This window comes from Bos indicus x Bos taurus, chromosome X, assembly GCF_003369695.1.
Source record: "Bos indicus x Bos taurus breed Angus x Brahman F1 hybrid chromosome X, Bos_hybrid_MaternalHap_v2.0, whole genome shotgun sequence".
In the NCBI taxonomy this organism is placed as follows: Eukaryota; Metazoa; Chordata; class Mammalia; order Artiodactyla; family Bovidae; genus Bos; species Bos indicus x Bos taurus.
Genome location: NC_040105.1, coordinates 68106156 through 68131137, shown reverse-complemented (window position 1 = coordinate 68131137; position 24982 = coordinate 68106156). Strand labels below are relative to the sequence as shown.

Here is a 24982-nt window from a genome sequence, read left to right as displayed (position 1 = left end):
TCTATGCACTTCTTTGTGAAAATTAATTAGTGTTATGAATGTCTGATAACTTTCCTAAAACAAAAATCTGTCTTGATGGTAAAGTCTATGAGACAGATCTTTCTACTTTCATTCCTTTGGCCCTCAGTTATCTTCTTGAATATTCCACTCCCCAAATATTAATTTGAAGTGGTTATTTTCTAGCACATCAGACCATTTGCCAGTGCTGTAACCTAGCCCTCCCAATGTTTTTTCCACCCTTCATTGTCTTACCTGCCTCCCCCAAGTATGCACACACATTTATGGCCTGAAGCTTATGACTTCCTTGGGTATGGAGTCTTCCATAATCTGCTTACCTATGGTACCATAACCTACCTGTCCCTTTGTAAATTATCTTAACCAGTAAAAATCTGGTTATAATTAGTCCATTTTTTATTTGTGTAAAAATGCCTTTTAAAACTAATTTTAATCCTTATCTAATTTTAGTTTATTCAATACAAATTTGCTATCTAACAGAATTCTGTAGCTTTTTTTTTTCTGTAGCTTTAACTTAGTGTTTTTCAGCACTATATCCATTGTACTTTAGAGATCTAACAGATTAGGTGTTTCAGTTTGAAGCCTTTCAGTTTTATAACACTTCTAAATGGTTAAATGTCACGTATCCTGCTTTTGGATGACTTGTTCTTCATTTGTTATGTTCTTGCCTTTTTCTGCCTCTTCCCCTCCCCCCAGGTCCATACTATTCTATCCATCTGTGAACTACTCATCTTTCACCTCTGACTAATGAAATCTTTACTATTCTTATCCTCGTTAACCAAATTATACATGCTGAGAAGATAGAGACCTTGTTTTGTTTCTTTTGAAATCTTACATAGCACTAAGCAATGGTGCCTTGATACTTACTGTTATGTGCTAAATGATACATGCCTAGATATTAACTGAATTGCATTGAAAAACTGAACTATACTTCCATGAAGCTTTCCTTGGTAATGTGAACAATGATGTCCTTGTTTGTCTAAATGTCTATTTCCCTTTTACCTCTCAAGGTACTATATCACAAGCTGTATTGAACTATATGTATACATGTATATACTTGAATTTTTTTCCTGAAACCCTAAATCCATAAGGTTAAAAGTCATCTGGAATGAGTCTTCATTAAAAGTAAAACTTTTATAGCAAATACATATAAATGAAACGGACAGTACCTTTTTAATTAGTTGACATGCCTATAGATCAGTATTAATTATTGCCAGAGTATGACAGGCTTGGCATTAGTTTTCTTTCTTTCTTTCTTTCTTTTTTACACAGAAAAAGAAACTTTTATTATCTTGAATGCTGGTGCATAACCAAAAAACAAACTTAATTAGAGGAGGAGACAGAGGGAAACTTCAGATACTGAAGTGGATTTCCTGGCAGATTAAAAACTTTTAAGGGTTGTTCATAGTGTCTTTTTTAGATGTAGGGCTTTCCTTTTACTGGACAATTTTCACTTAACAGTTTTTATATTATGAAGTTCAACCAGAGTCTTTTGTCTGTAAAGTTAAATGAAAAAAAGAGCAAGTGAAACAGAAAATTCTCTAGTATATACTGATATTTGAAATAGTTTGTGTTCTTTATACTTTCATGTACATTTTACTGTCTAAATTTGAAACTTTATTAATGGTGTCTTAAGTTTTGACTTTTAAAAATGTTCAAGGCAATGATTTTTCTTGAATTAAAGATTACAGTAACTTTAAAAATGATCAAGATACATGTACAAACAAAATCTCAGTTGTTCTTGGAAACACATTTCAAGATATAGCACACATGACACACACTTCTTTTGGGACTTTATTATTCTTTGGGATACTGAAGAATAGTTGGTAGAAGATTTATTTTACACTAAAAATTTACCCTTTGATAACCACAGCTTGGATAGATCACAAAGTTGAGTCTTTAAAGTTTTCTCAATATTCTTTCAGTCCAAATAACTCAAAGACATCTCATGTCCTAAGGTGGATAAATCAGTTACTTTTTCTCATATAATTAATATCAGTGGGCTCTTGTACTGGAAGTCTGTCTTGGTCATAACATTCTTGCAAAGCTATTCCTTACAGTGAAACATGAAAGATATTTCCCTCAATGCAAAGAAATTAATCTGAATAAACAACAACATCAAAGCCTTAAGTGTCTCAGGACACTCTTCAAAACAGGATTCAACAGTACTAAGATACTTTTCTTTAACAATTTTCTTCCTTTTTCTTAACTGTGCAGTCACTACCTTATTATACTCTGCAAAAAAAAAAAAAAGATCAAGTTTTTCATTGTCATGGAACTACTTGGAATGAACCCAAAAGATAGTGGAATGCTGGCTCTCTCCTCAAGCAGCGTCCTCCTCTCTTAACAGCATTTAACTATTCTCTATCAATAATCTCACTACAACCGAGTTCTTTGATCAGATGATTGACAACCATAAGTGAAAGAAGCTCTTTGATAAAAGCCAATTGATCAAACGGGGTCTTCTCATTATGCATCTGAAACCCGCCATCCAGAGCTGCTTCTCTGGCTCTGGAGGTTCTCAGAAACATCTTGTTGGCTTCTTCAAGTGCTGCTGATACTCTGTAGCCCGCACCACTGAGCGGCTTCTCTTCCTGATGGTCATCGCTCTCGAAATCAGTGCCTGTGATCTCGCCTGGCTGCTCCCCAGGGCTGGGCCGGCTAGCTAGGCCTCGGGGCCCCTGTGGCTCCCTCATTGGCTGGGCTGCCTCCTCCTGCATTGGGCCTTCCTCCGAAGGGGTTCGGGGATAGCTTCCGGCTCCCTCCGCTTATGTGGAAGGTCGCTCTGGCCAGGCATCACATCCATCTGCAGGTCGTTGCTCTCCTCATAGAGCTTGGACAGCTCATTCATATCAGACATAGTGCAAGCAGCTCAACCTCCCTGCAAGGCATTCGTTTTCCACCTCTTTATGTTTTTTTAGATATAAATGATCATAATCTTGCTTGTGTAATGAAATGGGAATGGAAATTTTGTTTATCATTGTTACCCAATTCTTTGATCTCCTTTCAAGTTATTTTACACAAATTACAATGGTCTATTATCAAAAATTATTTTAATAATTTATAAGCTGAACATTCTCCTTTAATTTTGCTCAAAGAATTAGATGCTATCTGCCTTGCAAAACTATGTTTTGCCCAGTTAATAGAATAATTGACTTTTTTAGCATCTACACCAATATTTGGAATTATTCCTTTATTTAGTGCCTTGGAGATTTTTATACCATGGGACTTTGTGCACAGGTAAGAAGTATGCATTTCTTTAGTAAAGATGGGGAAGGGCCCATAGTTAGAGACCTTTTTTTTTAGATTCTCAGGCAGTTCAGATTTATGAAAGAATACAGATGGATATTTAAGATCTTCGAGTGGATTCCCTTGAAACTATCATTGTTTCCTTATTCACTGAAAAATCTTCATGATACAGGCTACAGTTTTAAGACCACTGCTCTATAGCATTTAGCACATTCCTGTGTTTTCTGAATATTCAAAAAAAAAAGTAAATGAGTGGCAACACTAATTAGAACTGTGGAATGGAAGTATTAGTACTAGTGAGTCATAATCATCAAGGTGGGTCGAAGATACCCTACCTTAACCCCAAGTGGATGAGAGTATCACTTGTTTTTAAAGATATCTCTGGATCAAAGATGCCTTGCCTTCTTCTTGCTTTCCATACTTATGCCTAGCATCTTTTATTCTCAAGATAATATCTCATTGAAAGTCTATAGTTTTATAGGCTTATCTTTATTGTTTTGAAATGGTGACATTCCTAGTTGTACTATCTTTATAGGCAGATGTAACTGAAAAGATAAATTTTGTGCCTATTTGTATATTCAACTATTATCTCTATTGTCTTGGTAAGCATATTAACAACCACTACTATTTTTTACATATTCAGTTTTTCTAACAAAATCTTCCTTATTAGTTTTTTAGCTATTTTGAAATTTTTATGAGATTTTAATGTGTCTTTATTTTTTTTGACTGTGTCTTTCTTTTTTTATTTAAATTTATTTATTTTAACTAGAGGCTAATTACTTTACAATATTGTATTGGTTTTGCCTTACATCAACATGAATCTGCCATGGGTGTACATGCATTGATCATTATAGTGGGTTAAATGGTACCCCTCAAGAAGATAATTTATTAATAATACCCTTAATCCCCAGAACCTGTTAAAGTTACCTTATTTGAAAAAAAGAGTCTTTGTAGATGCAATTAAGAATCTCAAAATGAGGCAATCACCCTGGATTATCTGGATGGGCCCTAAATGCCATCACATGTGTCCTTACAAGAAAGAAGCAAGGGAAGATAGCACAAGCACACAGAAGAAAAGAGACATGTGGAGAAGTAAATGTGAAGATGGAGCAGAGAAAGATGCAACCATAAGCCAAGGAATGGCATTAGCCACCAGAAGCTGCAAGGAATGGACTCTCCCCTGGAGCCTCCAAAGGAGAGTGTGCCCTGGTGACAACTTGATTTTATACTTCTTGAACTGTGAGGGAGTGAATTGCTGTTATTTTATGCTACTCTTTTGTGGTAATTTGTTATAGCAGCTACATTAAACTAATATAATTATTAATGTGGTTCAAGTCCATGGTACTTTGAGGAAATGGGACCAGTATTAAACATCTGATTTTGTCTGCTGACTTGGATTTGGTTTGTTTATCATGGGGGAGTAGGTCATTTGTATTAATTACATTCCCAACCAGTAGTTTCCCTAAAGGTAATTATCAATTTTTAAATAAATAATGACACTTTTTTTTTAACCACAGGAGAAAAATAAGACATAGAGAATAATCCTAACCTTTGAATGTTATTCAGAAGGAAAGGCTTCTGTCTATGGGAATGCAGAATAACATTGATAAATAAGCAGTCCAGACTTGACATGAGCTGTTATCAATGACTAAAGGCAAAGAAATAATTCAGCCTTAGAACTGAACAGTTCAGGTAGAGGAATGGGGAAGTGTTAGTTAAGCCTCTAACTGAGTTGCCTGACCATTCAGTTCACTAAAGAGGCATTTAATGCATAGGATGAATCTATATGCTCAGCAAGTGTCTTATATAAAGTATGTATTCTAATTTTAATTTTATATTGTGTTATTCTTATTACTACTATTATTATTACTATTTAACTCATAACCTTCAGTTCAGACGGATGTCTTTTAAGATCTATGAAGAAGGTGTTAACATACTGTGCAAGCTGCCACCTTGAAAAGTGTCCTTGCCAATAAGCACTTGTAATTGAGGTCAAGAGACAAGATATATGGGCTGTGGTTATAAAGTAATCAAGGGGCTTCCTTGGTGATCCAGTGGTTAAGAATCTGCCTTGTGGAGTAGAAGGACATGCACTCATCTTCTCCTGCAAGAGCACCAAAATCACAACTAGCTGTGAAACAACCATCAACAGGAGGATGCAGGAATCCACCAAAAAAAGATACCCCGTGTCCAAAGACAAAGAAGAATCAGCAACAAGATGGTTGGAGAGGTGCAAACATGATAAAATCAAGTCCCATACCCACGAAGTGAGCGACCCACAATCTAGAGAACAATAATACCAAAGAAGTCCCCGCACTCCCCCACTGTTGTGAAGATTCTGGGCCTCACATCAGGCTTCCCAGCCTGAGGATCTGGCAAAGGGACTGGGAATCCCCAGAGAATCTGACTTTGCCGGCCAGTGGGATTTGATTTCAGGACTTCCACAGGACTGGGGGAAACAGATTCCACCCTAGGAGGGCACAAACAAAACCTTGTGTGCACCAATATGTAGGGGAAAGGAGCAGTGACTCCACAGGGGACTGAATGAGACATACCTGCTGGTTTTGGAGAGTCACCTGTGGAGGTGTGGGTTGGCAGTGGCTCCCCACAGGGATGGAGGCCCTGGCAGCAGCAGTCCTGGAAGGGGCCCCTGGCATAAGTCCCCTTGGAGGTCAGCATTAACCCTACTATAGAGCCTGTAGACCCCAGGGTAGGGACACCTCAGACCAAACAACAAACAGGGAGAGAGCACAACCCCATCCATCAGCAAATAATTGGATTAAAGTTTTATTGAATATGGCCCTACCCACCAGAGTAAGACTCAGTTTTTCCCACTATCGGTCCCTCCAATTAGGAAGCTTATAGAAGCCCCTTAGCCTCATGAACTAGAGATCAGACATAAGAAGCAAGAAGAAACATAATCCAACAGCAGCTAGAATGAAAACCACATCACAGAAAGTTAATCAGAATGAAAAAGCAGAGGGTTTTTGTCCCAGATGAAGGAACAAGATAAAACTCTAGAAAAACAACCAAATGAAGTGGAGATAGGCAACCTTCCAGAAAAAGAATTCATAATAATGATAGTGAAGATGATCCAGGGTCTCAGAAAAAGAATGGAGGCAAATATTGAGAAGATGTAAGAAATGTTTGCCAAAAGACATAGAGGAACTAAAGAACAAACAGAGATGAACAATACACTGCTGCTGCTGCTGCTAAGTTGCTTCAGTCGTGTCCGACTGTGCGACCCCATAGATGGCAGCACACCAGGCTCCACCGTCCTTGGAATTCTCCAGGCAAGAACACTGGAATGGGTTGCCATTTCCTTCTCCAATGCATGAAGTGAAAAGTGAAAGTGAAGTCCCTCAGTTGTGTCTGACTCTTCGTGACCCCATGGACTGCAGCCTACCAGGCTCCTCCATCCATGGGATTTTCCAGGCAAGAGTACTGGAGTGGGGTGCCATTGCCTTCTCCAAACAATACACTACAAGGAATCAATAGCAGAATATTTGAGGCAGAAGAATGGACAAGTAATTGGGAGGACAGAATGGTGGAAATCACTGCCACAGAACAGAATATAGATAATGAAAAAAATGAAGACAGCCTGAGAGACCTCTGGGACAACATTAAATGCACCAACATTCACATTATAGGGGGTCCCAGAAGGAGAAGAGAGAAAGGACCCCAGAAAATGTTTGAAGAGATAATAGCTGAAAACTTCCCTAACATGGAAAAGGAAATAGTCAACTAAGTTCAGGAAGTGCAGAGTCCCAGGCAGGATAGACCCAAGGAAGAACATACTAAGACACATGGTAATCAAAATGACAAAAATTAAAAACTAACATGAAATATTAAAAGCAACAAAGAAAAGTGACAAATAATATACAAGAGAACTCCCATAATGTTATCAGCTGATTTCTCAGCAGAAACACTACAAGCCGGAAGGGAATGGCAGGACATATTTAAAGAGATGAAAGGGAAGAACTTACAAGCAAGAATACTATTCCCAGCAAGACTCTCATTCAGATTTGACAGAGAAATCAAAAGCTTTATAGACAAGCAAAAATTAAGAGAATTCAGCACCACCAAACCAGCTTTACAACATGTACTCAAGGAACTTCTCCAGGCAGGAAACACAAGAGAAAGAAAAGACCTACACAAAATAAACCCCAAAGAACTAAGAAAATGGTAATAGGAACATATATATGAATAATTACCTTAACTGTAAATGGATTAAATGCACCAACCAAAAGACATAGACTGGCTGGATGAATAGAAGTATTTGCATATATGCCCATCCACTTACCACATGACTCTACTTAACTCCCCAAATTGTATGTAAGTATTCTATATTGTTAGATTAAACATATTTCCATTATTGCTTGCAATTGTAATTATCTTTTTTCTTGGTCTGGCTATTGATTATGAAAACTGATAAACATCTTTTTATCACATGATTATGTGATTTTACATATTTTATGTGATTTTACTATTGTGATTATGTAGTTATTAATTACTATTAATTAAGTGAATACACTTAATACCACTGTATCATGATTGGTCAACAGAGGATAATATAATTATATATCACTAAAATTACCATTTAATAGAAAAAATTGTAATCACTTTTAAAATACAGATGCATAAGAGAATTTTTATGCATCTTGGAATTTTTTTTAAATGCAAATAAATGCCCAAGTATTGCTTTTTTCTTCCAAAGCTCCAGATGTGTTTCTAATGAACAATCATGTTTAAAAACAACTATACTATATGATGATGTTTTACTTTTATCTAGCTTGTTTCACTGTTTCTATTTCATATTTAGTGCTCCCATTTCATTTAGTTTATGTTTTCCAATTTCTCTGTTTTTGTTGTTGTTTTTTGTCAAGCCTTTATCAAGCACATAGAAAAGCTTTTGTGTGTATGTGTATGTGTGTGTGTGTGTGTGTGTGTGTGTATATAAAATGTGTATTATATTTTAGAAAATCTATTAATTTTTGCCTAGTGAAAAAATTTATGACATTTTGATTCCACTTGTTTGACTTAGTATGAATAGAATGTTAGATTTCTAATTTATATTCACTCAACTTTGATATAGTTCCATGTATTTGGGCATCTCGTATTACTGCTAAAAGTCTAGGAAATTGGGCTTCCCTGGTGGCTTAGTGGAGAGGAGTCTGCCTGCCAGTGCAGGAGACACAGGTTTGATCCCTGATCTGGGAGGATCCCATGTGCCCTGGAGTGACTGAGCCCATGGGCCACAACAATTGAGCCTGTGTTCTAGAGCCCACAAGCCACAACTACTGAGCCCACTGGACACAACTACTGAAGCCCATGAACTTAGAGCCTGTGCTCCACAGCAAGAGAAGCCACAGTGCTGAGAAGCCTTCACACCTCAACTAGAGAGTAGCCCCTATGCAGAGAGAACTAGAGAAAACCCATGTGCAGCAATTAAGACCCAGAGCAGCCAATTAATTAATTAAAATTGTATAAAAATAAATTAAAATAACAAAGTATCAGATTTTCATTAAAATATTTTAAAAATAATCAATATTTTCTTTAAAAAATCAACAATTACATATGTAAATACATCTTTCCCCTTTCAAATCGGTCACTTTAGGAAACATTATTCTCAAAAAACTGACATTGCTTAAGTGTTTTGTGCACTTCTCCCTAGAGATTGTCTCCGGAGCCTGCAGCATGTTGCTGAGAATCTACCCTAAGGTGACAGGCCCTCATCCTTTGACAGTGGAGCAGCTTCATCATTTGGAACCAAGTTCAAGTTTTCTAGGGTGATTTCTTTGAAAGTCAGATGGTGACTACAGCCATGAAATTAAAAGACGCTTGCTCCTTGGAAGGAGAGCTATGACAAATCTAGAAAGTGGGTTAAAAAGCAAAGGCTTCTCTTTGCCAACCAAGGTCTGTGTAGTCAAAGCTATGGTTTTTCCAGTAGTCATGTATAGATGTAAGAGTTGTACCATAAAGAAGGCTGAGTGCTGAAGAATTGACACTTTCAAATTGTAGTGCTGGAGGACTTTTGAGAGTCCTCTGGACTGCAAGGAGATCAAACCAGTCAATCCTAAAGGAAATCAACCCTGAATATTCATTGGAAGGACTGATGCTGAAGCTGAAGCTCCAATGCTTTGGCCACCTGATGCAAAGAGCTGACTCATTGAAAAAGACCCAGATACTGGGCAAGATTAAAGACAAAAGGAGACAGGGATGACAGAGGATGAGATGGTTGGATGGTATCATTGAAACAATGTACATAAATTTGAGCAAACTTCGGGGGATAGTGAAGGACAGGGAAGACTGGCATGCTATAGTCCGTGGGTTTGCAAAGGGTCGGACATGATTTAGCGACTGAACAACAATGACAATCATGCTATACACATGAAACTAAGTATATCAACTTGTCTTCCATTAAAAAAAGAAAAAATGAAGATGGTTTTGCCCTATAAAGCTAGAAGTATAAAGCTAGCAGTTGAAGCAATTGAAGGTGGCTGGGAGAATCTATGGTTTTGGCAAAGTAGAGCCTTTAGCTTTGGGAAAGAAGATGCTAATTACAATGGGTGCTAATTGTTTCTATTTGAAAATTCTGAAAGCAGGATTTCTGAAAACACATTAAGTAAGCCTTAGGTGGATAACTAAATTGCTGTCAGGAAAGAATCTTCTCTACAACTTGTGCAGAAAGATTCAGTTGTGAAATGAAATAAGCTCGATGCCTCCTCTTCTTTTACACTGTTCTTGTTTGTTTAGTCGCTGACTTGTGTCTGATCCTTTTTGCGACCCTTTGGACTATAGTCCGCCAGGCTCCTCTGTCCATGGGGTTTCCCATGCAAGTATACTGGAGTGGGTTGCCATTTCCTTCTCCAGGGAATCTTCCTGTCCCAGGAATTGAACCCCTGTCTCCTGCACTGGCAGGCAGATTCTTTACCACTGAGCCACGTGGGAAGCCCTGTACTGTTCCTGGGAGCTGCTAATTGAGAATGTTTTGAGAAAGAAGGGTTTAGAGGATTTTGTATATAGTTTTTTCCCCTTTGAATTGTTATTGTTTATTTTTAAAGCATATTATGAGTCACGTTTAAGTAGAAACTCAGTTTTTGTCAGTGGTCAAATATATTGTCCACTTGAATTCTTGAATTACATCACAAGTGAGTTTGTATAATGTTGGAATAGCTCTGTGTATACTGGAAACAATAGAACTTGATTCATTTGTTAGCTAGCTAGCCATATAGTCCCATATGCTTAGCATCTTCACTTTTCCTTCCTCTCTTGCTGACTATCTCCTTCATTCCTGCACCCCTTCAATATACCTTGAGCTCTTGATCTATATTTGTTGTATACTATAATGTTTGAATCTTTATTGGGGTTTCTAGCACTTACCCCAAACAAGGGGGAGAATGTGAATTATTTGAACAGTGTCTCAATTGAGAATTTGCCTTTTTTGGGGGGATGCAGCAATTTTATTTTTAATTTGATCCATGTGTATCCTCACAGAGATTCCTGAAGGAGGGAAACAAGGCATAGTATATTAGTGGTAGAGCAAGGGGGTATGGCCTCTATTTTATATCATAGGGAAAATTATGATTGGATCATCCTTATTTATCATTGCATCCACCTCTCTTAGTAATTCCTCCCCTTCAGCACCAATTACCAAGTCATGCACATAGGAGATATTAATAAGTTAATAAATAAGATCTAATTAAGATCTGATTCAGGGATTCTATTTCCTGTAGTCAAGGGGCACTTAATTACTTGATAGTTAACAATAGTTAATAATAGATTACCATTAATTATCTTTACAAATAATTGTCCTGGTGGGGTTTATTTATTTATTTAGCTACCCCAATTGTTATATCTGCAAATCTCTAACCAATCAGGACAATCCCTGGCCCATTTAAAGCATTCATATCCAACTGTTTTTTCTGAAAAAAAATAGTGCAGGATATATTACTAGGTACAGTTAAGGTGGTATCCTAGTCTCTTGTGTTTGTATTCCTTCTTATCTCACCTTGTACATAGGAGGCATTCTGAAAATGCTTGTTGAATTACTGAGTTGAATCACAGATCTAATAACTCTCAAATTATTCTCTTCCAAAATATTTTGGAGCTTTGATATAGTTACAGCCAAAAGTATAGAGAAGCTATTTTGGTTTAGATGAATAACCAAGCTTCCTTAGTTCACTTAAAGAGAGATCAGGCAAATCATCTGTGAATGAGAAATTTCCTCAGTCTCTCCTCTCTAGCCCCACTGTATTAGGTGTTCATGAGGCTCGCCAGGGGAGTTAAGGAGCTTTACTGCAAGCCACTATTCTTTGTTGTCTTGAGGCAAGTGGTGTAGGGAGGAAGGAGACTTAGGGGATGGGGGAAAGTATTGAAAACCCAAAACAGGACCCATAAGTTTTGAGAGCTTTCATTAATATTGATGATTTAAAGTCCTAGATAGAGCAATTAAAAATGCTACACAGTTACAGTTAGAACTGTACTCTGTGGTACTGCCTCAGTGGTACTGCCCAAAGAAGAGTCTGGGGCTGGGACTGTTCTCACAGATCCCTAGGAGAAGACACAAAAGGTTATTCTTAACTGGCATTGAATACTTAGTATGTGAAAAGCTCTGTGGGGAATGCGAGATAAATTGCCACCTAGTTGCATCTTGCCACCACCTAGTTTTTAGTCTAATTAGGTTAAGAGAAATAAAGAACAATGCGAGGCAAATTATGTTAACTGTTATAATGGCACAAAGTGCTGAGAAGAGATGAATGATCTATAATAACTCAGTGAGTGAGATTATCAAAGGGTAGGGAATATATATTTACTTTTCCCAGATAATTATTTTTAATGACAACTGGACTTAGTTCATAGTGACAACAGACTGCACTCTTTGAAGAAAAGGAGGAGAATTATTTATATCTCAAGTAAGGCTTGAGCAGGTTACTAGAATTCTGTCACAAACCTATACAGAAGAATTAAAAATTTAGGTTTATACTTATACATATTTACAGGTTTTTAATTAAATTTTTGCTGTCCATATTCTCTTTATACCATAATTATATGTGAATGTGTGTGTGCTCAGTTGTGTCCGACTCTTTGTGACCTCATGGACTGTAGCTTGCCAGGCTCCTCCGTCCATGGAATTTTCCAGGCAAGAATACTGGAGTGGGTTGCCATTTCCTACTCCAGGGGATCTTCCCGACCCAGGGATCAAACCAGGGTTTCGTGTTTCCTGCATTGGTAGGCAGATTCTTTATCACTGTGCTGCCTGGGAAGCTAGTAATTATATGTGAGGATGATACTGAATGACGTATGAAAACCCTGTTTTCTTTATACCCAGATATGTTAGGATGTGGGCTTCCCTGGTAGCCCAGCTGGTAAAGAATCCACCTGCAATGCCAGAGACCAGGGTTCGATTCCTGGGTTGGGAAGATCTCCTGGAGAAGGGATAGGCTACCCACTCCAATATTCTTGGGCTTCCCTGGTGGCTTAGACAGTAAAGAATTCACCTGCAATGTGGGAGACCTGGGTTTGATCCCTGGATTGGGAAGATCCCCTGGAGGAGGACATGGCAACCCACTCCAGTATTCTTGCCTAGAGAATCCCCATGGACAGAGGAGCCTGACAGGCTACAGTTCATGGGGTCACAAAGAGTCAGACATGACTGAACGACTGAGCACAGCCCAGCACAGCATGGTAGGATGCAGTTTGTTGGGGAGAACTCTTCAGTTTCAGCATGACTGAGAGCTTAAGGCAGAGCTTATTGATGCTTTTGAACTATGGTGTTGGAAAAGACTCTTGAGAGTCCCTTGAACTGCAAGGAGGTCCAACCAGTCCATCCTAAAGGAGATCAGTCCTGGGTGTTCATTGGAAGGACTGATGCTGAAGCTGAAACTCCAGTACTTTGGCCACCTCATGCGAAGAGTTGACTCATTGGAAAAGACCCTGATGTTGGGAGGGATTAAGGGCAGGAGGAGAAGGGGATGACAGAGGATGAGATGGCTGGATGGCATCACCGACTCGATGGACGTGAGTCTGAGTGAACTCCAGGAATTGGTGATGGACAGGGAGGCCTGGTGTGCTGTGATTCATGGGGTCACAAAGAGTCAGGCTTGACTGAGCGACTGAACTGAACTGAAAGAAAAGTAAGGATCCTGAAGCAGAACAAAAGTTGTGCCCTGTCTAGAGCTTTCAAAGTACACCCACGCATTGTTGCCGTATGTTGTTAATAGCACCTATCGACTTCCCCTTCACTTTTCACTTTCATGCATTGGAGAAGGAAATGGCAACCCACTGCAGTGTTCTTGCCTGGAGAATCCCAGGGACGGGGGAGCCTGGTGGGCTGCCATCTATGGGGTCGCACAGAGTTGGACAAGACTTAGCAGCAGAAGCAAGGAACAGCCTATTGGCAAATTGGCTGTTGGGCATGACCATTTCAGATATAGAGAAAGAATCATTGGGAACATAGTAATATGTTAATCAAAAAATATTATTACATGTTTTCAAAACTTGCTTTGGAAAACAAATTAAAGGTAAAATTACTCCACTTTGATTCTGTTGTTTTAAACAAATTTTATATTTAACTTCATATATAGTATTATAAGGCTTTCCTTTATAGAATAGCTTTTGAATTTAAAAATATTTCTTTATTAATTAATTAATTTATTCATTTATTTGCTTTTCCCATGTTTAGTCTGGTTAGTTATCACTCAGATTGTAGGTACTGTGTTCCTCCATATTCAGGTTTTAACACATTGTGCATACACATGCACCTATATCAAAACATCAGAGCTTTCTGGGTTCCACTTTTCATTATTTTTAATTAAAATTTATACTTACTCATATTCCAGTTTATTCTGGACTAAAACTAGTTTTTTACAGGGCCGAAGTTGGTATTTGCTACTTGGGACCTGTTTTGATTACTTCTTCCATCTACAGTGATTACCACTCTCTTCTTTTTCATCAGTTATTTGGAAGACACACAGACATATACATATATATACACATACATATTTATAGACTATATCTATGTGCTATGCCATTTAAATAAGAAATCGCTGTGTCTTTCTTATAAGCTCAGAATTTATTTTTTCCTCTCAGTGTCTCACTTAAACATTTTATTATGTTCCCAATGAAGATTTCCCTTCCGCTTATAAAAAATTAAGTGGATAGTTACATATAATCCTTGTCCTCATGGATGACTACTCTGATAACCCGACCCTTTCATTTTCAGACCTGCACTGTTACTCTTGGTTTGTTTTCTTCACAGTAGTTCACAATCCTTCTCTGGTGTTTGCATTTTTACCTTTGTAGATGGAAGAGTACTTTTTAAAAAATGCACAAGTGGTAGGAAGAAAGAGGGCAGGAAAAGACAGTGAAGAAATTCTTCTTCTGTTCATTATCTTTCTGTTGCATTGGCTGAACTGTGGAATGTGAGAAAAGCAGGAAACAGAACAATTATGATTATATAGTCTGTTTGTATAAGGATGTAATTAATATGTATTAATACTTCCCTCTTAGGTAGCCACAGTGAGAATCTTGTCAGTGTAAGGGAGATTAAAAAGACAGTTCTTGCATTTGCTGGCATGTAGGACTATTGGAATGTGTATAAGATTGGGGGGAAATTAATTTCTGTCCTGTCTAAAACTATCATGTGTGCCTTTTCTAGATGATTGTGCAAGGTGGATTCTCAGTATGTGCAGGTGTGGTAAATCATGAGCTGTTTTAATTTTAGATACATAGGAGAAATCATGGCCCCTAATGGGGACTGTTGGCTATTGACTCCATTAGCACTGATAAGGAAAGAGAAGACTAGAAGGGGGACAATTTCAGGGGCTGTGATAAAGATGAGATTTTCCACTTCTTTGTAAGGCTAGGATGACAAAAACCTTAATGTAACACTTTTTCTACAGTGGTTTGTTGCCCTAAGTGACTTCAGCTTAATTTATTATGTCACAATTGCCTGGTAGGCAAGAAAATCACTAAAATCAGGAGTAATAATAACCCATTTTATCCTTGAGATGGAGGGTATTACTATAATTTAAAGTCTGCTATTTTGGAGGAGAAATCAGATGTCAATAAACGAGAAACTGACCTGAAATTGCACAGCAAGTTAGTAGCATTAATTTTATAATAATACCAATCTAGACTTCCATTTCCTTTCCTACTCTTTCTTTAAACATATTTTTTTGGCCATGCTATGCTGCTTATGGGATCTTAGTTCCCCAACCAGGGATTGAATCTGGGCCATTGGAGTGAAAGTATGGAGTCCTAACCCCTCGAGTGCCAGGGAATTCCCTCCTTTCCTACTCTTGAAAGCCTAGAGTAGGTTAGTTATATGGTCAATTATATGGTTATCAGCATAACTGTTTTAACTTCTACTGGATACCTGGAGCACAGCAACAAAATAGGAGTCTTTGAAATGATGTAGTACTTGGAAATTTGCATGGTGCATACTGTATTCCTACAACCATTCTGTCATCTCTTTCAACATAGTACCTCAAATACCTTCCACTGCAGTTTAAGCTCCATTTTCTTTTTCTGTCCTCATTGGAGATTATTAGGTAGTCACACTTCTCCTCCTTTTATCTCCTCCAATACAGGTTAAAAACCTTTCCTATTAAAGAATGATTTTCCTTTCTACAAACCCACTCCCTTTCTTTCTCTACTCTACAACATTCTCTTTTGCAAGCTGAAAGATCCAAGTAACTTAAACCTGTCTCCAACCCTTGTTTTCATCATTTTCTTTGTGGGTTTTTTTTTCTGTAATTTTGTCTTCTCACTAAAAATGTAGTAGGGGACATACTATTTTCTTCCTTATGTAATTAAGAAACTACATGCATCAATTGTATGGGATATCTCTTTGTTTTAATCTGTCTTTTGTGTTGTCTACCCATGAAGGAAACAAGACAAAATGTCTTAGGAATGATTTTCTTTCCCTAGGGAGTGGAGTGGGGTGGAGAGGAATCTGTTTTAATTTATTTCCAGCCTATATCCAGTGGTGTGTTGGAGCTGGCTTGAATCAGCTCTTGACAACCATTTGTGCACATTGCTTCCCAGTTCCAAGCTTATGTTCAGTGACAAGTTCATGTACAGTGATTGGTAGCTTGAAATTAGCTAGAGTGGAGGTATTTGTCCCATGGAAATCAGCAAAGGCAACAAATTAGTCCTCCTCACACCTCAAAATGGTAGTTAAACATTTACCAGTATATGACTACCTGTTTCATAATCATTCTTGATCAAAAAGTTTATCAAAGTACCTGTCTGCCTCTAGTACTTTGTGAACATGGTAAAAAAGTAGTTTCTGGAAGCCACATATCATTATCTGTATATCTGCCTATCTATTTGCATATTTGAGTCTGGAAGATATAAAACAGGCCTAAGAAATCAGGCAAGTAAGCATTATAATGTGAGTAGGAAAGATCATCTACAACTCTAACACTTTATCCTTAAAACTACATTAGTAGTTTCGGTGGGCCTAGGATAGCTACTGTTTAATCGAGCAGATAGGTATTAGATACCAAGAATGAGTTAGATGTTTATAAGAGCCTTTTTAAGGTAAATGAGCCATTTGAGGTGCTCCATATTTGGATACAAAAGATAATATTGGAAAGAATGAAACTGATTCTATATTGACAGCATTTATCTTCAAATTACAGATTATATATGACAGGCAAACATGTCCAGAACACATTCTTATTCTGATGTTTGTATTATTGTGTCTCTAACATAAGCAGCTCCTCTGCAAACAATTTCAGGTTGCAACAGTATTCTTCAGAGCAAACATATTTTTTCTTCCAGTTTTATTGAGATATAATTGACATTTAGCTCAACATTCAAAAAACTAAGATCATGGCATGCAATCCCATCACTTCATGGCAAATAGATGGGAAAACAATGGAAATGGTGAGAGGCTTTATTTTCTTGGGCTCCAAAATCACTGCAGATGGTGACTGCAGCCATGAAATTAAAAGATGCTTACTCCTCGGAAGAAAAGCTATGACCAACCTAGACAGCATATTAAAAAGCAGAGACATTACTTTGCTAATGAAGGTCCGTCCAGTCAAAGCTATGGTTTTTCCAGTAGTCATGTATGGATGTGAGAGTTGGACTGTAAAGAAAGCTGAGTGATGAAGAATTGATGCTTTTGAACTATGGTTTTGGAGAAGACTCTTGAGAGTCCCATGGACTGCAAGGAGATCCAACCAGTCCCTCCTAAAGGAAATCAGTCCTGAATATTCATTGGAAGGACTGATGCTGAAGCTGAAACTCCAATACTTTGGCCACCTGATGTGAAGAGCTGACTCATTGGAAAAGACCCTGATGCTGTGAAAGATTGAAGGCAGGAGGAGAGGGGACGACAGAGGATGAGATGGTTGGATGGCATCACTGATTCGATGGACATGAGTTTGAGCAATCTCCAGGAGTTGGTGAGGGATAGGGAAGCCAAGCCTGGCGTGCTACAGTCTGTGGAGTTGCAAAGAGTCAGACACAACTGATCGACTGATCTGAACTGAATGTTATAGAAGTTTGAGGTGTACCATGTGATGATTTGATAGATAGATGTATATATTGCAAAATGATTGCTGCAATAAGGTTAATTAACACATCCATCACCTCACATAATTATCATTTCTTTTATGTGATGAGAACATTTAAGATCTACTCTTTTAGCAACTTTCAAGTGTATAATACAGTATCATTAACTATAATCACTATGCTGTACATTAGACCTTTAGAATTTTTCATCTTATAACACTAAGTTTGTATCTTTGATCAACAATCTCCCTATTTTCTCTACCCAGACTCCTGACAACCATCATTCTACTCTCTAATTCTTTGAGTTCGACTTTTTCAGTTCCCAGATATAAGTGCCTCCTGAAACCTACAAAAGGACAAACTCACCTGACTTTTAAAATTTAGAACCAGTGAAGGTAAATATCACAAATAATTTAAATGTTCTTCATGTTGCATGATGGCCAGTTACAGAATAAAGAAGAAAGGAGAAGGAGAGAAAGAAGATAATGTTGGATAAGGAATGATGGAGGTATATGAAGAAAAGGCAGAATGGGGTTCTTAAAAGAAGTAGTTGTTTTCTACCAAAGCACAGAGATTAAAGTTACCTTTTCTACTGTGTAACATCACCTAAGACTAAAGAAATCAGGGTTATTATTATTAAGAAAGTGGAGTTATAGAAAAGACTAAAGGAGTAAGGTTGTTTACCTTAAAAAAAAAAAGAGAAAATTGGAAAGAGGTGGCATGATTTCTGTATTTATATATATCAAAGGCTTGAAAGACAGAGGAATTAGATGTCTATTATATGGCCGAAGCTATAGGGAAAGAAAGTTTGTCTCAACATACATGAGCATCGGAGAAGGCAATGGCACCCTACTCCAGTACTCTTGCCTGGAAAATCCCATGGATGGAGGAGCCTGGTGGGCTGCAGTCCATGGGGTCGCTAAGAGTCGGACACGACTGAGCGACTTCACTTTCACTTTTTCACTTTCATGCATTGGAGAAGGAAATGGCAACCCACTCCAGTGTTCTTGCCTGGAGAATCCCAGGGGCAGGAGAGCCTGGTGGGCTAACGTCTATGGGGTCACGCAGAGTCAGACACGACTGAAGTGACTTAACAGCAACAGCAACATGAGCATGGAATTTGATAACTACTTTCAGAAGATAGTGAGCATACTCTTCAATGGAAGTACTTCAGCATCAGATAGGGCTTTAATTCAGGTAGACTTTTGAGGTTTACCTGACCAGCAATATGTGGACTGTTAAAGGAATCTGGTGTATTTTCTTTCACTATTCATAAAAGATGGTGTGGGAAGGTTTTATTGTCTTGCTTTAGTCTTCTGGAATGTGGACCATGATATATAAACTGTGTGATGACTAGTGTAATGTGGGGCTTCTTTAGTAGGAACTGATAGTTTAAGACCAGCCATAGCCTGGATGGTACATTAATCTTCCATTCTTTTGAGTCTGTTTGTAATGGCTAAAGACTAAGAATAAAAATAGCAAATTGATGTATTGAATTACTGTTTAGCTTTCTATTCCAAATAGTAATTATTTGTTTCACTGAGGGCTTTGCCTAGATTAGAAACCTAACTAAATAAAATATCTCTGAATCTCTCAAGTTTTTATATTTCACAACAGTGAATAAAATATACTTTCATATTCTAATAGTACAAGAATAATTTGAAATGAAATGAAAAAGAATAATTTAGGTGGATAAATCAGATTTCAAATTGGGCTCTAAAGTGTATTAAAATGCATTGTGTAAGAGGTCTACATACAAAAATATATTTTAATGTCTTAATGCTTACAGATTTAATTATATTATCATTTAAGTTGTTGGGAGAGTTTAATAGGTCACAGCAGATGCTATGCTATGTCAAATTCATTTTCACACCAAGTCCTCAACTGCTGGAGAAAAGGAGTTACTTGGATATTTTGCTGTCATCCCTTCATATAAAAGTAAGAAATTTCAGGGTTAGGGACAACTCATTAGAAATTTATGTTTACTGATGAGGTTTTAAAGAAAGTCATACCAAGTGGAGAGGAACACACTTAAAGCAGGAGGATTATCAAAAACCATTAAAATGTTAATCTAGCTTTTAAAAGCAGTGCTTTTATCTCTAAGTATAGAATGTTTGCTTATTCATTATATATTAATTATAAATAGAATAAACCATTTGGGAATTAAAAAGTAGGAATTCATTTTTTCCAATCTATAAAGGAAGAGGCTGAAAAATTAGCTACAAAAGCTAATATTTTAATTTATTCTAATATTGATGGTACTTGAATTTCTTAAAAAAAAAAAAAAACACCTTACCTTAGATTTTTAAGATTGAAAGATATGTTCACTTAATTTAACACATAGATGACTTTGCTCTAAGTAAAGATAGCCTAAATGCTTCTTGTTTGGTGAGAAACAATCAACAAAATGAAAAGGCAACCTATAGAATGAGAAAAGATATTTGAAAATCATATATCTGGTAAGGGGTTAATCCCAAAAATATATAATGTACTGACAGAAGTCAATAGTAAAAAAATAAAATCCAATTTTAAAATGAGCAAAAAAACCTGACTAGATATTTTCCCAGAGATGTTCAAATGACCAATAGATACATGAAAGTATGCTCAACATAACTAATCATCAGGGACATGCAAATCAAAGCCACAGTGAGATGCCACCTGACACCTGTTAGAATCAGTTCAGTTTAGTTCAGTTGCTCAGTCGTGTCCGACTGTTTGCAACCCCATGAACTGCAGCATGCTAGGCCTCCCAGTCCATCACCAACTCCCTGAGCCAATTGAGTCGGTGATGCCATCCAACCATCTCATCCTCTGTCGTCCCCTTCTCCTCCTGCTCTCAGTCTTTCCCAGCATCAGGGTCTTTTCCAATGAGTCAGCTCTTCGCATCAGGTGGCCAAAGTATTGGAGTTTCAGCTTTAGCATCATTCCTTCTGAAGAACACCCAGGACTGATCTCCTTTAGAATGGACTGGTTGGATCTCCTTGCAGTCCAAGGGACTCTCAAGAGTCTTCTCCAACACCACAGTTCAAAAGCATCAATTCTTCAGCACTCAGCTTTCTTTATAGTCCAATTCTCACATCCATACATGACTACTGGAAAAACCATAGCCTTGACTAGACAGACCTTTGTTGGCAAAGTAATGTCTCAGCTTTTTAATATGCTATCTAGATTGGTCATAACTTTACTTCCAAGGAGTAAGCATCTTTTAATTTCATGGCTGTAGTCACCATCTGCAGTGATTTTGGAGCCCCCCAACATGTCCAAAACACAAAAAGTAACAATTCTTGTTGAAGCTGTGGAAGTAAGGGAACCAGTGTGCACTGTTGGTGGGAGAGTAAATTCGTTCAACCACTATGGAAAACAGTATGGAAGTTCCTAAAGAATTAAAAATATAACTACCCTTTGATCCAGCAGTCACACTTCTGGGTATATATCCAAAGGAAATAAAATAAGATAAAATCTGAAGTAAAATCAGAGTCTTGAAGAGATATCTATCTGCATTCCCATGGTCATTACAGCATTATTCACAATAGCCAAGATATGGGAACAATATGTGTCTGTTAACACTGATGGATAAAGATGTTTTGTGTGTGTGTGTGTGTGTGTGTGTGTGCTGTGCTCAGTTGTGACTGACTCTTTGTGATACTATGGACTGTAGCCGACCAGGCTTCTCTGTCCATGGGATTCTCCAGGCAAGGATATTGGAGTGGGTTGCCCTTTCCTCTTCCAGGGAGTTTTCCCAACCCAGGGATCGAACCCATGTCCCCTATATCTCCTGCACTGCAGGTAGATTATTTACCCGCTGAGCCATCTGGGATTCCTGCCATTTGGAACAACATGGGTAGACTTGAGGGCATTATGCTAAGTGAAGTAAGTCACACAAAGACAAATATTGTATGATCTCACTTATATGTGGAATCTGAACAAGATAAACTCATAAAACAGAGAGTAGGATGGTGGTTTTGAGGGGCTGGGTGGGGGGCAAGGGGTGGGGAGAATGGAAGATGTTGGTCAAAGAATAAAAAATTCCAGTTATAAGATGAACGAGCTCTGGAGATCTAATGTAAAGCACGGTGATTATAGTTAATGATTTTGTATTGTACACTTGAACTTTGCTAGGAGAGTAGGTCTTTAATGTTCTCACCACAAAAAGAAATGGTAGGATGGCAGAGTAGAAGGATGTGTGCTCACATCCTCCTGCAAGAGCAGCAAAACCACAAGTAGCTACTGAACAACCATTGACAGGAGGACACTGGAACCCACCAAGAAAAGATACCCCACATCCAAAGACAAAGGAGAAGCCACAGTGAGACAAGTAGGAGGGTGCAATCATGATAAAATCAAATCCCATACCTGTTGGGTGGGTGGCCCACAAACTGGAGAACAGTAATACCAAAGAAGTTCTTCCATGCTTGTGAAAGTTCTGAGCCCCATATCAGGCTTCCCAGCCTGGGGATCCAGCCAAGGGACTAGGAATCCCCAAGCAATCTGACTTTGAAAGACAGTGGAATTTGATTACAGGACTTCCACAGGACTGGGAGAAACAGAGGCTCCAGGCTTGGAGGGCATAAACAAAACCTTGTGCATACCAAGACATAGGGTAAAGAATCAGTGACCTCACAGGAGACTGAACCAGACCTACCTGCTAGTTTCAGAGGGTCCTCTGTGGAGGCATGGATCAGCAGTGGCTCACTATGGAGATGGAGATGGGGACCCTGGCAGCAGCAGTACTGGAAGGTCCCCCTTGGTGTAAACCCCCTTGGAGGTCATCATTAACTCTACCATAGAATCTGTAGACTCCAAGGCTGGGTTGTTTCAGCCCAACAAACTAACAGGGAGGGAGCACAACCACACCCATCAGCAGAAAGTCGGATTAAAGTTTTACTGAGCATGGCCCTCCCCTCCAGAGCAAGACCCAGTTTTCCCCACTGCCAGTTCCTCCCATCAGGAAGCTTACCCACAAAGGGCAGACAGAAGGAAGCAAGATGAACTACAGTCTCACAGGGGCCAGAACAAAAACCACATTACAGAAAGTTAATAAAAATAAAAAGGTGGACGATTATTTCGCAGATAAAGGGACAAGATAAAACACCAGAAAAACAATTAAATGAAGGGAAGATAGGCAATCTTTCAGAAAAAGAATTCAAATAATGATAGTGAATATGATCTAGGATCTTGGAAAAAGAATGTAGAAAATGCAAGAAATGTTTACCAAATACCTAGAAGAACTAAAGAACAAACAGCAATGAACAATATACTAGAAGGAATCAATAGCAAAATAACCTAGGCAGAAGAATGGATAACTGACCTGGAAAACAGAATATTGGAAATCACTGCTGCAAAACACAATATAGTAAAAGAATGAAAAAAATTAAGACAACCTAAGAGACCTCTGGGACAACATTAAACACACCAATAGTCACATTATAGGAGTCCCAGAAGGACAAGAAAGGAAGGACCCTAGTAAATATTTGAAGAGGTAATAGGTAAAAACGTGCCTAACATGGGAAAGGAAATAGTCAACCAAGTCCAGGAAGCACAGAGAATCCCAGGCAGGATAAACCCAAGGAGAAACACACTGAGACACATAGTAATCAAACTGACAAAATTTAAAGCCAGAGATAAATGATGATGTATGGCAAAACCAATACAATATTGTAAAGTAAAAAAAATAACAATTAAAAAATTAAAAAAATAAAGACAGATAAAATATTAATAGCAGCAAGGGAAAAATGACAAATAATATACAAGGCAACTCCCATAAGATTACCAGCTGATTTCTCACAGAAACTACAAGCCAGAAGGGAATGGCATGACATATTTAAAGTGATGAAAGGGAAGAACCTACAACCAAGAAAACTCTACCCAGGAAGACTCTCATTCAAATTTGACAGAGAAATCAAAAGCTTTTCAGACAAGCAAAAGTTAAGAGAATTCAGCACCACCAAACCAGCTTTACAAGGAACTTCTCTAGGCAGGAAACACAAGAGAAGGAAAAGATCTAACCAAAATAGATCCAAAACAATGAAGAAAATGGTAATAGGATCATAATAGTTAAAGTGTTAGTCTCTCAGTCGTGTCTGACTCTTTGTGACCCCATGGACTATAGCCTGCCTGGCTCCTCTGTCCATGGAATTCTCCAGGCAAGAATACTGGAGTGGGTTGCCATTATCTTCTCCAGGGGATCTTCCTGACCCAGGGATCGATCTTGGGTCTCCCTCATTGCAGGCAAATTCTTTACTGTCTGAGCCACCAGGGAAGCCCAAAGTGTTAGTTGCTAAGTTGTGTCCAACTCTTTTTGACCCCATGGACTGGAGCCTGCCAGGCTCCTCTGTCCGTGCCTCAGGCAAGAATACTGGAGTGGGTTGCCGTTTCCTTCTGCAAGGGATCTTCCCAACCTAGGGATCAAACACCTGTCTCTTGCATTGTGACCAATTCTTTACCATCTGATATATATGGATTAAATGCACCAACCAAAAGACATAAACTGACTAAGTGAATGACAGTATCTGTATGTATGCACGTCCACTTACTATATCACTCTACTTAACCCCCAAAATTGTATGTAATTACTTTATCAGTTCAGTTCAGTTGCTCAGTCATGTCCGACTCTTTGTGACCCCATGGGCTGCAGCACAAGACTTCCCTGTCTATCACCAACTCCCGGAGATTGCTCAAACTCATGTCCATTGAGTTGGTGATGCCATCCAACCATCTCATCCTATGTTGTCCACTTCTCCTCCTGCCTTCAATCTTTCCCAGCATCGGGGTCTTTTCCAGTGAATCAGTTCTTCGCATCAGGTGGTCAAAGTATTGGAGTTTCAGCTTCAGCATCAGTCCTTCCAGTGAATATTCAGAACTGATTTCTTTTAGGATGGACTGGTTGAATCTCCAAAATAAAAATTACTTTATACTGTTAGGGTAAACATGTTTCCATTATGGCTTGCAATTCTAATTATCTTTTATTTTCTGTCTGGCTATTGATTGTGAAAACTGATAAACATCTTTTACTACTGTGATTCTGTACCTATTATTTGCTTAATACTGTTGTGTTATGATTGGTCAACAGAAGATAATAGAATTCTATAATGCTAAAACTACCATTTTATAGAAAAACCTGTAATCACTTTTCAAAATCCAGATGTGCATTAGAATTTTCTTGGAATTTTTTTGAAAAATAAAAATACCC

General features: G+C 38.2%; 1 protein-coding gene and 1 pseudogene across 2 annotated transcripts in view; one reads left to right on the top strand and one right to left on the bottom strand.

Annotated features, from left to right (window-relative positions):
- Window positions 1-24982, top strand: part of NEXMIF (neurite extension and migration factor) — a 209023-nt gene that overhangs the window by 46063 nt on the left and 137978 nt on the right. The gene's annotated exons all lie outside the window — the stretch shown is intronic.
- LOC113886867 lies at window positions 2187-3877 on the bottom strand (annotated as a pseudogene).